General features: G+C 37.9%; 1 protein-coding gene across 2 annotated transcripts in view; it reads right to left on the bottom strand.

Moving 5' to 3' along the window:
- Window positions 1–13,445, bottom strand: part of spict (magnesium transporter spict) — a 50,414-nt gene that overhangs the window by 17,813 nt on the left and 19,156 nt on the right. The gene's annotated exons all lie outside the window — the stretch shown is intronic.

Below are 13,445 nucleotides of genomic sequence, written 5' to 3' on the forward strand. Positions count from 1 at the left end.
ATAGGACCTCATCCAAGGGGTGAACCAAAATACCAAACACGTGGTTGTAGTAAAATTTGGCAATTTCGTACCCATGGAAGGGAACGAGGTGGACCACCCAAATTTATCATAATACATGTTAGGATCCAGTACTATAATACCAAATGTTTAAATTGGGCAATTTTCCAAAATAAAGAGGTGGGCCAAGGTACCCCTCCCAAATTTTTAAAGAGTGCATCAATATACCCATGTCTTATAACAGGGAATGGACCAATATACATAACCATATAATCATATAAGGTAATAGGACCTCATCCAAGAGGATAAATTGAACCAAAATACCAAACACGTGGTTGTAGTAAAATTTGGCATTTTTTTTTTTTTTTTTTTTTTTTTTTACTCATGAAAGGGAACAAGGTGAACTACCCAAATTTATCATAATACATGTTAGGGTCCAGTACTATAATACCAAATATATAAAATGAGCAATTTCCAAAATTAAAGGGGTGGGCCAAAGTACCCCTCCCAAAAATTTAAAGAGTGCACAAATGTACCTATGTCTTATGATAGGTAATGGACCCCTATACATGACCATATAACCATATAAGGTAATAGGACCTCATCCAAGAGGATAAATTGGGCCAAAAGACCAAACACGTGGTTGTACTAAAATTTGGCAATTTCGTACCCCTAAAAGGGAACGAGGTGAACCACTCAAATTTATCATAATAATACATGTTAGGGTCCAGTACTATAATACCAAATATATAAAATGAGCAATTTCCAAAATTTAAGGGGTGGGCCAAAGTACCCCTCCCAAATTTTTAAAGGAGTGCACAAATGTACCTATGTCTTATGATAGGGAATAGACCCCTATACATAACCATATAACCATATAAGGTAATAGAACCTCATCCAAGAGGATAAATTGGGCCAAAAGACCAAACACGTGGTACAACGTATTGCTTACGTTTATATTTTTGACAATTTTGTACCCCTAAAATGGAACGAGGTGGACCACCCAAATTTATCATAATACATGTTAAGGTCCGGTACTATAATACCAAATGTTTAAATTGGGCAATTTCCAAAATTTAAGGGGGTGGGCCAAAGTACCCCTCCCAAATTTTTAAAGGATTGTACAAATATACCGATATCTTATGAAAGGTAATGGACCCCTATACATGACCATATAACCATATAAGGTAATAACATCTCATCAAAGGGGATAAAATCGACCAAAAACCAAACACGTGGTATAACGTATTGCTTACGTTTATATTTTGGCAATTTTGTGCCCCTGGAAGGGAACGAGGTGGACCGCCCAAATTTATCATGATACATATTAGGGTCCTGTACCATAATACCCAATGTTTAAATTGGTCAATTTCCAAAATTTAAGGGGTGGGCCAAGGTACCCCTCCCAAAAATTTAAAGGGGTGCACAAATGTACCTATGTCTTATGATAGGTAATGGACCCCTATACATGACCATATAATCATATAAGGTAATAATACCTCATCCAAGGAGATAAATTAGGTCAAAAACCCCCGAAATTTAAATTTTTGGCAATTTTTTATCCATGAAAGGGAACGACATAGACACCCAATACTGATAGAGGTACATACTATGGTCCTAGGCTACCACACCAAATTTTTAGATTTGGCAATTTCCAAAATTTAAGGGGGGTGGTCCTATGTACCCCTAAAAGGGAATGAGGTGGACCACCCAAATTTATCATAATACATATTAGGGTCCTGTACTATAATACCCAATGTTGAAATTTGGCAATTTCCAAAATTTAAGGGGTGGGCCAAGGTACCCCTCCCAAATTTTTCAAGGGGTGCATTAATATACCCATGTCTTATGAAAGGTAATGGACCCCTGTATACGCCCATACAACCATATAGGGTAATAATACCTCATCCAAGGGGATAAATTAGGTCAAAAACCCCCGAAATTTGAATTTTTGGCAATTTTTTACCCATGAAAGGAAACGACATAGACACCCAATACTGATAGAGGTACATACTATGGTCCTAGGCTACCATACCAAATTTTTAGATTTGGCAATTTCCAAAATTTAAGGGGGGTGGGCCAAGGTACCCCTGCCAAAATTTAGAGGGGGTGGTCCTAGGTACCCCTAGGTCATTGACCCCGGCCAGGGACCATGGGTCCTGAGGCAGGGACCCAGGGGCCAAAAAGTTAGGCAAAGTAACGCAATTACTACTGCAATATAATTTGAAGTACTCTCACACTGCCTCAATAAAAATTGTTGTGGAAGTACGGCAGGATTCTGAAACTTGGATATTTAGATAGGGCACATACTAGTTCCTAAGTGAAGTCTCCCGACCATAATTTTGGAGTTATGGGCCTTTCAAGTTCATTTTTTCATGTTTTCGACAGCCTATAACTCCGAAAGGAAGCATTTGTGCACTCAGGTTGGTCTATACTTTTGTCATATCTTGGTGTCAGGAATCACCTCCAAACGTTGTCGGTGTTGTTTTCAAACACCCTGTATATACATAATACACACGAAAGATATTTAATACTAGGATCCCAGATGCGTAGTGCCATTTTAAGATTTATCTATGTAGTCCCTTAGAGTGTTATGTACTCTCTCCGGTGCTCCAATTTGCCAACCCTTGACAAAAATGGATTCATCTTGACCCTCACATCAGGTACGCACGGCCTCCATGATGGCATCATCACTACACAAATGTTATTCTTTGAGATGTTTTTTGCTTCAGTGCGGAGAACATGACATAGAGGGCGCCAAATCCAGTGAATATGTTCGGTGCGGTAACAATTCTAAGCCACAGCCGTGAATTTACTGAAGAGGGACACGGACTGTGTTACATAGCATATTGTCTTTGTTAAGATGATGCCATTTTTCAATGTCAGATGTCTTTATGGCAACTGCAGCTTCCGATTGCAGTATTACTGTGCATTGATTATTTGGCTTTTTATTTAATGAAGTCACACAACATTATTTCCTGTGCATATATCAAAAAACGGATGTCATTACCTTCCCTCCTATTGGTTACTCACGAAATTTCTTGGATCGTGATGATGAGTCATGTTTCAATTGCTTCAACTGTTCCTTCAATTCCGGGACGAAATAATGAACCTATGTCTGCAGCAATTCACAAAGCTGTTTGTGTCAGCACCAATACGGGTCAAGTGGGCCTCTGTTGGGAGTAAGTTTGAGTTATGGCCGAATATCTAGTTGATGACAGACGCTCTGAGAATTAGTTGCTAAGTTTTATACTTTGATTTTGAGATAAACAGTTTGGAATTTGAGCTAAGTGGAAATACTGTTTGGAAAAATCGTTATTGAGCTCCTTCGTGGCTGTTACAGAGACCCGGGTTCAATTCCCGGCAGAAGCTCATGTGGTTCGAATTCCACGTTGATAAATAGGTCCCATCTCATACAGTTCCGCCCCCTCGCTGCTGAAAGGGACGCTCAACTCAAAATCAACTCAACTCAAGAATCGTTATTGGATTTTAATTACACTGTTCAACAACGAAAATGTAAATTGAACAAGATCAGCTAATTCTTCTTGATTTTGTGGTGCTGATCACGAATTTGAAAGTTATTTTCGAATATTAGCTCTACTTTTCGTTTTACAGGCATGTCTAATAATAACGCTTCGTTTGGGGTAAAATGTTACACTGATCCGGCAACATACAACTACAAGTACGCAAAAATACTGGTATTTCGAATGTATGTTTTTAAATAGTTGTCGGAACTATTTCAAGTGACATTTTGAGGATTTCAATAAACAAAAATGCCGCGAAATTGTGTAAACAGTGCGGATAGCTTCTGCTACGTGTGTGGGGAAGTGACATTTTCCTCACAAAAGCAGACTATAACACCACTAATAAGAAAAGCCTATCAATATTACTTTGGTTGTAAAATTGGAGACCAAGATAAATCTTGGGCACCCCACATTGTGTGTAACACTTGTGCCAGCAATCTAAGAAATTGGATTAATGGGAAGGGGCGCTCAATGCCTTTTGCAGTGCCCATGATTTGGAGGGAACCAAGCGACCACATCAGAGACTGTTATTTTTGTATGGTTCCTTCCGTCAAGAAGGGAATTTCCACGAAGAAGAAGCGGGCCTTGATCTATCCTAACATTCCTTCTGCAATGCGCCCTGTTCCACATGGAGAAAGACTACCTGTTCCTGACCCACCTAAAGAATACGATCTTTTTTCTGATGATGATCAAGAAGTTGAAGCTCCTGAATCAAGTACTTCGAAGGACCCTACGTTTGTTGTAGAAGAACCTCCATGTGAACCACATAGACTTACTCAAGAAAAACTAAGTGATCTAATCAGAGACTTGGACCTCTCGAAAAGCAAAGCCGAAATTTTAGCGTCACGCTTAAAGCAATGGAATTTATTGCAGGAAAAAGTAAATATTTCAGTGTATCGGAATAGGGAGAAGATGTTCACTTCATTTTTTACTATGGAAGACACACTTGTAGCATGTACAGATGTAAATGGTCTCATGAGGGCACTTAAAATTAATTACGAACCTACGGAGTGGAGGCTCTTTATAGATTCGTCGAAGGTGAGTTTAAAGGTAGTGCTTTTACATATTGGAAATGAACTTCCTTCAATTCCTGTAGGTTACGCAGTTCATATGAAGGAATCTTATGAAAACTTGAAACGTTTACTTCAAGCCATTAAATATTACGATTTTCAGTGGCTCATTTGTGGTGACCTTAAAGTAATAGCACTGTTGCTAGGTATGCAGTTAGGGTATACAAAGTATTGTTGCTTTATATGTGAATGGGACAGTAGAGATCGTGGATCTCATTACCGCAAAAGTGATTGGAGTACCAGAGAAACTCTTCAACCGGGAGTGAAAAATGTGCAGCATGAACCACTGGTAGATCGTAACCGAATTTTGCTTCCCCCTCTACATATTAAATTAGGTCTTATGAAAAGTTTTGTTAAGAGCATGAACCAAGAGGATGAGGCTTATAAGTACCTAAGAGGACAATTCCCTCGATTAAGTGATGCCAAAGTTAAAGAGGGTGTTTTCATAGGGCCACAGATTAGACAACTATTCAAAGATCACAAGTTCGACGAAATTCTCCAAGGTGAGGAGAAAGCTGCGTGGGAAAGCTTGAAGAATGTTTGTTCACAGTTCTTGGGAAGACACCGAGCAACAAATTACAAACAACTGGTGGCGAAGTTGTTATTGTGCTACGAAAATCTTGGTTGCAATATGTCTCTGAAACTCCACTTTCTTCATTCACATCTAGAGTTCTTTCCCGAAGATTGTGGAGCAGTAAGTGACGAACATGGTGAGCGTTTCCATCAAGATATTGCAGCCATGGAGAAGAGATACGAGGGAAAGTGGAGTTCTAACATATTGGCCGACTACTGTTGGACTATTGCAAGGGATGATCCAGATGTAACCTACAAAAGGCAAGCCAAGCGAAGACGCTCAAAATAAAATAAACATAATCCTGTACAAGGGATGACTTGAAACTTTTGTCTACATTGCAGTGTAGTTCTTGCACAAAAAGATATTTGTACATATTTTTCATGTTTTGATGTTAATACTGATTTTTATTACGGAATTGTTAATTTTTAACTTGACCACGGTTACTTTATTTTCTGTATCGCTGTTAAACTGGTATTTGCGCAATTTTGAAAAAGGAAGTACAGGGGTATAGAAAGCTATAGGTTAGGGTACTTCTTAACTCCCCAGCTTATCAAATCACAGTGAAATAGATAAAAAAGTGAAATGTAGGTTTTTACAAGGATTTTGCTTAAATGTTCTATAAATATGAATACATTTGTATATATACAGCTACTGTTGTACAAGGGCGTTTTTTTCACAACCTGAGCTAAGAAAATTCTTCTATTATCATTTCCTTTCATATTATGCTTAATGAATGTAAAAATCGCAATTTCAAAGAATTTACATACTTTCGATCAAAATTTGTTGAACAGTGTTATTGGAATGACCAAAGCCCTATTGACAAAGAGTAAAATAATTTCAAGAATTGTATGTGTACTGTGAGAAAAGAAGCAAAATAAAAATTAACCGATCAGAAATTGGATTAGAAATACGTATTAGTAAGACTGGGTACCAGAATATAGTAGCCACATTTTAACGTAAAGTCATTTCACTCTAAAACTAAACTTGGTATCGCTTCTGATCGACAATGAGATTTTGTGGAACAATCCGTACGGAGAGCTTTCTCATGAGCAGGACGTCATGGATATTCTCATATGCTCGGATAGAGTTTTGATAGTCTCATGGCGATCATTCAGAACGATACCATGCATAATTATCATGAACTTGTCTGCTGTCACTGTTTTGGGAAGCTGGTACGGATCTCATCACAATGATGTTCTGCCACCCTCCTTTCGACCTTTGCTTCGACGAAGCATTGTTTCTCAATGTAGCTAGCATGTTCTCGAAAATTTCATTTGCCGACTTCCCTTGACAGGTAGTGGACCACAGCGCGTTCACCAACAGGTTTCTCACTCGTCCACGATGCCACCTCGACTGAGGGGGCCACGGTGGCTCAGTGGTAGAGCGTTCGCCTCTGGTGCATGGGGTCCCGGGTTTAAACTCTGCTCGCGCCAAGTGAACTTCGTGGTGGACAAAAACCGTGAGTTTTCTCGGGGTTCTCCCGTTTCCTCCCACTTTCTTCATTCCACCATTTCATTCATTACTCATCATCACCATCTCCTTTAACCTAGCCGGCATAACCGTGGGACGTAAAACTGAAATATTTCATTTTTTTTTTATTTTTGCCACCTCGACTGATGTTTTGTGATACCAAACTACGTGGTGCTAATGATCGCCCTCAAATTATTTGCACTTTCCTCAGAAGAATTGAGTTTAAATCTCACATTTCTTCCTAGGTAGACTGTAGACTTATCAGCTACAGTTCCTATATGGTATGTAAGAAAACAATAAATATTGTGCGCATGGTGACTCAGTGAAAGAGATCTTCAATCTGGTGCGAGAGTTTCCTGAGTAGATTCCTGTAAGATTGTCCTAAACAACATCGTCTCTGTGGGTTTTCTCGGAGTTCTCCCATTTCCTCCTACATTCTCATTCCACCAATTTTTACATAATCATTTACTTTTATAAATTGTCCGTCTTCTTTAGCTTAAAGAGCATAATCAGGGTATGTTAAACTAGAAATTTCATACAATAAATACTATATATAAGTAAAATATATATGCCTCCTAAAAATAATTCCTATCAATTTCTCTCCGACAAAGCCACATAATTAGAATGTCATTGTTGAAGTGTTACTGCCTACAAAAGACTAGGAACTTCAAAACCTCCCGTGCATTGATACTTAGGATTAGAATTTTGATTTTGAGTTCTTTTCAGCAGCGAGGCTATATGAAACGTGGACTTACAGCTTAACATGGGATCGAAACAACATGAGCTCCCACCGGGAATCGGACCCAAGCCTCCCACGCCGAAGGCGTGTACGCTAACCGCTTATCCACTAGAAAACTCGAGATAGGAATTAGATTTCTGGGCTTTCGACACTTATGGTCATATTAGCCCATCACATATAGGAGGGATGACGTCCCTCGGTGATCACAACACTGCCGCCCGGGGAATTGAGAAGGAAGAAAGCAAACGGCCTGGGACCATTATGTAAGGTACCCATTCCAACATTTGCTCGGTGGAAATTAGGAAAAACTTGGATAAACCTCAGGCAGGATGGTTGACGGAAAAAGCTGTTACACATTTTCGATCGAGTGAACAGGACCGATTCGGAACCGCTCGCACCAAAGGCGAGAGCGTTAAAGATTATGCTAGGCGGGGCAACTACCGTGCCTCGATACGTCCGTCTAAGTTCTGGTAATATTGTTGTAGAGGCCTCCGAAATTTGGATATTTACGAATGTTTGTGAAACTGCAGCAATATAGTAGTACTGAGACGGTGAGTTTCATCTAACATATATATATATATATCGATTTGAAATATGTAATAACCTGGCGTAATTCCTTTTTTTGAATACACCTTTATATTTCTGGATTTATTATACAAGCTTTGAGCTTTGGGCAACTAGTTTTTCCCAAATGAGAAGATGGATAACATAGCAATTAATTCCTCTTCGAGAAATTAAAATATGAAATGAAATCTTTGAGTTTTACGTCCCACGCTTATGCCGGTTAGGCTAAAGGAGACGGTGATGATGAATAATGAATGAAATGGTGGAATTAAGAAAGTGGGGGGAAACGGGAGAACCCCGAGAAAACCCACGCGCACGGTGTTTGTCCACCACAAAGTTCACTTGGCGGGGGCTGGGATTGAACCCGGGACCCCAAGCACCAGAGGTGAACGCTCTACCACTGAGACACCGCGGCCCCTTCGAGAAATTAAGTGATTGGTATATTAAAGTAGTACGTAGCATATAATGCCCATCATCCGCAATAAAATATGAGTCCTCGATCTTCAACACTCAGAGAAATATAAAAGTATTAATTTACAAGGTAGCCAAAAAAAGTTCTTGCCGTTCTAGAGCAATGATAAACAAAGAGAAATACAGTGGACGGTACGTACCTTTAGACTTCGAAGTAAACTCCATCATCATCCAACAACTTTGCCAAAGTTCCTTTAGCTGCACAATGCCCCTGGTGATAAAACTCGGCGGAGGTCTCCCTCATTTACGAAGGATCCCCCACGGAGGTGGCTGTCGAGGGAATGAAACAGGTGGTAATCCGTTGACGCAAGGTCAGGTGAATATGATACATCGCAGTCTTTTCCAGCCAAGTTGCTGAAGGGTCTCCTGGGTCATCTTTGTCACATGTGGCTTGGCATTGTTGTGCAGGAACAGCATACCCTTGAGATTCACCAATGCCAGGTGCACAGTGCTCCCGCCGCAATGCACTGAGCACCCTTTGCAAGTTGCTCAGAAGCAGAGGTCAGCAGTGGTTGTCCGACCAGGTGGAAGGAACTCGTAATGTACCAGTTGCAGACAATTCCACCATACAGATAGCATAACCTTTTGTGGGTCCAGAGATGGTCTTAAAGTGTAAGGAACAGGGTCACGTGGCGACAACCGTCTGGTATGCTTTGTAGTGTCATAGAGGACCCAATTTTCGCCACCAATGAGCAAGCGATCAAAGATGGGTGTGTTCAGTTCCCCCCGAGTAAGTAAGGACAAACAGACTGTCATTCGTTATTCCTTATTGGCTACCGACAATGTGTGGGCTAACTACTTAACTTGTATAACTTCCTGTCCCATTCAAGTGCAGACTGACTATTTCAGCGGAAACATGGAATCTTTCTGCAAGTCCATCACACGTTAGATCTCTGTCATCCTCGATGGCTGCTTTCAGGGCCTCATCATCCAACATATGTCGTCGTCTACTGCGAGGTCATTCGAAAAGGTTCACATCTCCCAAACGGAATTTCTAGAACCAATGCCTGGCAGTGCATTCGTTCATGGCATTCTCTCCAAACGCATGGCTTATGCGGCAGCTGAAGGCCCGTTTTAAAGTTATACAATAAGCACACGAACAAGCTACTTTGATACCTCAATTTCTCTTCGACACTGGACGAGCTAGGACTGCTGTATGTGCGCAACATGCCTGTATTACTTAGGGCGATGGTCAGATTAATTCCCACTCGCTTAGCAGATACGTAAGTAATTTTGTTTCCTTTCTGTATGTGCATGATTAATGGGACCCCCAAAATGGCAAGAATTTTCCTGGTTACCTTGTAATTAAATTACACTGAAATCTCATTTTGCCTTAAAATACAAGAAAAATAGATGTATTAGTGTCTGCCAGTCGACGATTCACAAACATGATTTTTTTTTTCAATCATCGACGATATTCGCTAATGTGGATTACAATTTTATCACAAATCGTTGAATTTTTATGTTGAAACTGCCAAATAAGACAGACGTCCGAACGTAGTTATCACTTTCTTGACATGTCCTTTAAATTCGAGTGGCATATTCAAAGTTTAAATTCCGAAATTTTGCGGTGAAAAGTCCCGTTTTATCAAGACGAAAACATAAATTCAACAACTTAGAAGAAATGAATCCATTAAAGGTGATTTATTTATTTATTTATTTATTTTGCGTTCAAGAGACCACAGTATTGTACATTTGTACATGCGGTATAGAACATGTCAAATTCTATTATTGTCTATATAATAAACTACTACTACACTACCTTATACATCACATTAGTCTTACAACATGATACATATATATACATAGAAATACCATACCTTATCTATTCATCTACCTGGTTTTATTCATAGTGCGAAAATCTATAGTTTGTTCTTTACATTATGCTATCTTCATTTAGTATTTAGGAAACACGTATTCAAGATATTTGATTATAATAATATATAAATAAATGTGACTACTCATGTAATAATAAAATAAAATACCTTACTATTGATTCATACAACTACAAGTTTCTAGCTTGAGCATGTTCATAAAATTCCGAGACAGTATAAAAGCAGTGCTCTTGTAGGTACTTTGTTAGTCTTTGTTTAAAGAGGTGATCAGATTCTGAGTTTTTTATGTTGATGGGTAAGCTGTTATAAATTTGTATTCCTGTATATTTTGGACCTTTTTGGTAAAGTGCTGTATTATGAATGGGAATTGCAAAATCGCTTTTGTTTCTGGTATTGTATGTATGAATGTCACTGTTGCATTTAAGAGACGGTTTCAGGTATTTTCTTATAAAGATTGCCGTTCGTAATATATAAAGGCAAGGCAGTGGGAGAATTTTAAGCTCACGGAATATTCTTTTGCATGATACTCTTGATTTTGTACCTTTCATTGTTCTCAGTACTCTTTTTTGAATCTCGGCATAACCGTGGGACGTAAAACTCAAAGATTTCATTTCATTTCTTTTCTTTTTTGAATCTTAAAAATTGTCTTACTTTCTGCTGCGTTTCCCCAGTGTACTATTCCATACGTAAGTAGACTCTCAAACTGACTATGATAAATTACTTTTAAGGCTGATATGTTGAATGATGTCTTCACACTTTATAAAGCATAGTGCACTTTACAAAGTTTCTTTTGGAGTACAGATACGTGCCTATCCCACGTTAGTGTATCACTTACCCAGAGTCCTAGAAATTTCGTTGCTTTAACGTTATCTATAAATTTATTTTTAATAGATATGATTGGATTATTGTATTTCGAGAGTGATGAAAGTTTATTACTGTAGTTTTATCGGTATTTAATTTTAAATTATTATTTTCAAGCCATGAGTTTAATTCTTCTATTGTTTGTTCGATACTAACTTTCATTTTACTGTCAGTGTATTCAATAATGGCTAGACTTGTATCGTCAGCAAACATGGTTGGTTTGGCTGTTTTTATGTAAGCTGGAAAATCATTGATGAAAATTATAAAGAGAGTAGGACCTAAAATAGAGCCTTGTGGCACCCCGCATTTTATTGGTTTGATGTCAGAGGTATATTTGAAACTTGTACCCCGCTGATCCGTGTAATCAATTTCTACGGCTTGATTTCTATCTTCTAAATAGCTTTGGAACCATTTATTTACAACTCCTCTTACACCGATATTGTTTAGTTTTTCGAGGAGTATTTGATGCGAAACAAGGTCGAATGCCTTAGTTAAGTCAAGAAAAATGCCAGTACATTTTTTCCTGTCGTCTAATGCATCCCGAATATAATCGAGATAATTAAATATCGCCGTCTCAGTTGACTTTTTGCGTTGGAAACCATTTTGAGCAATATCTATTATATTATATTTTTCTAAGAAGCTTACTATACGTTTTTGCGAAGGGCGAAAGTAAGACAATGGGTCTATAGTTTTCTACCTTATACCTATCATCTTTTTTATGAATTGGTTTAATTCGTGCTAATTTTAATTTTTGAGGAAACTGTCCTGATGAAAAGGAAAGATTTATAAGATATGTCAAAGGTTCCTCTATATAAGCGGAACTTTTCTTCACTATTGTCACTGGAATGTTATCAAAACCTACTGACCATTTGTCTTTTTGCTTTGAAATTATTTGAGCAACTTCGTTAGGTATCATTGGCTGAAGGAACATCGTTTTTTGTAGCCTATCTTCCGTAGATTTTTTTTCGAATTTAGTACCCGTTACACTTTTATTTCCGATTTCAGTAAAATAGTTGTTCATAATATTAGCAACTAATACTGGGTCAGTTATTGTAGTATCTACATGATTCAATTCAATGTTTCCTATCTCCCTAGAAGATGCTTTATTGTTTGTTTCACTCTTTACTATTTTCCAAAGTGTTTTTGATTTATTTTTTGAACGCTCAATTTGTTTGTCATATTCCAGTCTTTTAGCCATTTTTATTACACGTTTATATATGCGCTTGTAATTCGCGTAATATCTATTAAGTTCCGGGTTCGATAACTCTTGTTTGACTCTTTGTGTCAACTCTCTAATTGTTTTGCTGGATTTCTTTATTCCTGAAGTTATCCACGACTTTGTCTTATGTGTGTAAATTTTACGAGTGGTAGTCGGGAATGCTGCATTAAAATAGTTACTATATATGTTAAGGAAATATTCCCAGGCTTTATCTACTGTAGTTTGCTTGTAGATATCCTCCCATGTTTCACCGCTTAAGAGATAGTTGAAGTAGACCACATTGTCTGCACTAAAATTTCTTTTAGTGATAGTTTTCGATATTCTATTTATATTGCTACTGGTTACATTTAGAATAGTAAAAATTTGAGCTTCATGGTTGGAAAATCCGGTATTGAAAACTTTCACGGAATATTCTAAGACATCTTTGTTTAGGAGCATTTGGTCTATTGCGCTTTTTGTTGTTGGTGTTATTCTGGTGGGTTCCCTAACTACTGGCGTTAAGTTGTATGAATCAATAAGAACCTGTACGTTTTTATCGATTTCGCTTGACAAAAAATTAACATTCAGGTCACCTATTACTACTACTTTATTACCTGGGGTAGTTAATTTTTTCAGTATCTCATCTAAATTGTGTGCTAATACTTTAATATTACTATTTGGGGTTCTGTAAATACAAATGATAAATAGTTTTTGTTTTGGTAACTCCATTATACAGGACTCAAAGTCTTTTTCGGTGTTGAGGTAATTAAAATTTTTACATATATTTGTCTCTAATCCCCTGTTTTAATATATATCGCAACTCCCCCTCTTTGGGTACCCGTTCTACAGTACCACTCTACTACTGTATAGTTATGGATTTTATAATATTCTATTTCATCTAATTTTAACCAATGTTCCGTTATACAGATTACATGTATATTATCTAATTCAGTGAAGTAGTACCTCCAGCATGTTAATTTTTACTTTATTGAGACCTTGAACATTTTGATGAAAAATATTAATACTACCTATCGATACATGTGTAGTATTTTGTTTCTTTAAGTTTCTTCTGTCATACGTAAATTTTGTTTTTGAATTTGTTAGCGTTTCACGGGTGTTTGAACATTTAGTAGTATCGGTAT

Source organism: Thermobia domestica, chromosome 5, assembly GCF_964235325.1.
Source record: "Thermobia domestica chromosome 5, izTheDome1.hap1.1, whole genome shotgun sequence".
Lineage (NCBI taxonomy): Eukaryota > Metazoa > Arthropoda > Insecta > Zygentoma > Lepismatidae > Thermobia > Thermobia domestica.